Raw genomic sequence first — 2,343 nt, forward strand, 5'->3', positions numbered from 1 at the left:
ACCAGAGCTTATTACTTCTATTAACCCTTGATTTTATTTCATCTTCCTCTCTCTCCACTTTTTGAGCAGAATTTTCTTTTTTAAAACACGGAGGAAAATGACTGTATCAAAATTAAACTCTTGGTTTACTTACCCATGTGGAATTTGCTGGATTCAGTTTTATGTTTGTATCTCTAAGTATTTTCAGAAGATACATTTGATCTTGTCTGCTGTCATTGTATTTAATCCAGGCTTGATAACTTTGGATGGGGTGAGAAGATATTATTATTCACAGAGTCCCAGGAGGCCCAGAAGTGCTGTGCTTGTGTGTGTGTGTGTGTGTTTCTTTGAATATTGCTGTCCACAATGTAGGGGCAGCTGAACTCATAAATTCCAAAAGTTGTATCATAATATAGAGTCCAAATGCAAACATATATATGGAAATATGAGCGATGTCATTTAATTTAAAGCGATATAATTACAACCAAATTAATAATATGCAAGAGTTACAGCATGTGGAGAAGTAACTGTGTTTTGAAGTCTCTGCAGCCATAAGGTTACTTCATTCTTCAAGCATCTCTGACATCATGACTGACACTCTCTGTTTTGTCATTTCCCTGCCAAACTGAATTCTCTGTTGACTTTGTACATGCTAGCACTCCCTTTCCTTAGGTCTTTCACACTGGACATTCCCTCTGAAGAGCACACACTTCCCCAGATATCATAATGGGTCATGCCTTCACTTCTAAGATGTCTCTGTTTAAATATCACAATGTATTATGGTTTTGCCTGAACATATTTGGATCAATGGCCTGGCAGATTCACTCTTTCTCTCTCTCCTGTATTTACTTACTCTCTTTTACTTGAACACTTGTAATACAGAATAATTCAATGCATATTTCTTTGATTATATTCTTTTTCCAAGATCAGATTGTAGGCAAATTTATTTTCACCTTGCATACACTTTACTAAGCAGCGGTTGGTGCAAAATAAGAACTCCATGTGCATTCCTACAATGAATGTAGAATTTCTCTTGAATACCAATGAATGCACGGCAATTTGGGAAATTATCTTAAAGTGTGACAGGAATTCTTAATCAGAGATTGCTCAAAGGGTACCATGAAAGGGATATTCATTTTTAAAAATCTATAAATTAACTTGTCTACAAAATGTAAATTATAGAGAGACTAGTATTGACTGTTCTTTTGGAAAATTAGTCAGGTTTTTTCTTTGTATCTAGGTCGTCAAACAAATGGAACCAGGAAATCAAACACAAATTCTAGAATTTCTTCTTCTGGGATTTTCACAGTAACCAGAATTGCGGCCCTTCCTCTTTGGGTTCTTCCTGTCCATGTACCTGCTTATCATCCTGGTCACAATTTCTGACTCCCACCTCCACATGCCCATGTACTTCTTCCTCTCCAACCTGTCCTTTGATGACATCTGTATATCCTCTACCACCATCCCAAAGATGCTGGTGAACATCCAAATGAAGAGAAAATTCATTTCTTATTCAGGCTGCCTCACTCAGATGTCCGTTTTCCTCTTTTTTTTGTGGCATTGGAGGACTTCCTCCTGACCATGATGGCCTATGACCACTACATGGCAATCTGTCACTCCCTGCATTACACAGTCACCATGAACCCCAGGCTCTGTGTCCTGCTGGTTCTGGAGTCTTGGATCATAAGTGCCCTGTATGCTTTGTTACAAAAACTACCGGTGGTATGGCTGTCCTTTTGTGCACCATAGGAAATCCCCAATTTTTTCTGTGAACTTAATCAGATGGTCCAACTGGCCTCTTCTGGCACCTTTCTCAATGACATAGTGATGTATTTTTTAGCTGGGGTGTTGGGTGGAGGGACATTCATTGGCATCACTTTCTCCTATTCTAAGGTTGTTTCTTCCATATGCATAATCTCATCAGCTCGATGGAAATATAAAGCATTTTCCACCTGTGCATCTCACCTTATGGTTGTCTTTTTATTTTACTTTACTAGCATAGGTGTATATATTAGTTCTTTTTCTATGCATAGCGCCCATACTAGTGCACCAGCCTCGGTGATGTACTCTGTGTTAATACCCATGTTGAACCCTTTCATCTGCAGTTTGAGAAATAAAGACATTGAGGGAGCTCTGAAAAAATTCCTCAGTGGAAAGACATAAAATATTATTGGTTGTGGAAATGAGCAAGTGCTGTAATTACAGAGCTCAAAGTATCAGAGAAAGAAATTATAATTCATTGAAATTTCTGGAGCTGTAACTCATCTTAGAGTCAGAAAAGATGTCAAATATAATAACACAAAACTTCAACTCATGCAAGCTATTCCTAAAGAAAATAATTGTTTAGATGATTCATATCTAGAA

General features: G+C 37.6%; 1 pseudogene; it reads left to right on the top strand.

Annotated features, from left to right (window-relative positions):
- Window positions 1–1,231: 1,231 nt before the first annotated feature.
- Window positions 1,232–2,142, top strand: LOC143675629 (olfactory receptor 7A10-like; annotated as a pseudogene).
- Window positions 2,143–2,343: the final 201 nt, after the last annotated feature.

The sequence above is a fragment of the Tamandua tetradactyla genome, chromosome 3 (assembly GCF_023851605.1).
Source record: "Tamandua tetradactyla isolate mTamTet1 chromosome 3, mTamTet1.pri, whole genome shotgun sequence".
In the NCBI taxonomy this organism is placed as follows: domain Eukaryota; kingdom Metazoa; phylum Chordata; class Mammalia; order Pilosa; family Myrmecophagidae; genus Tamandua; species Tamandua tetradactyla.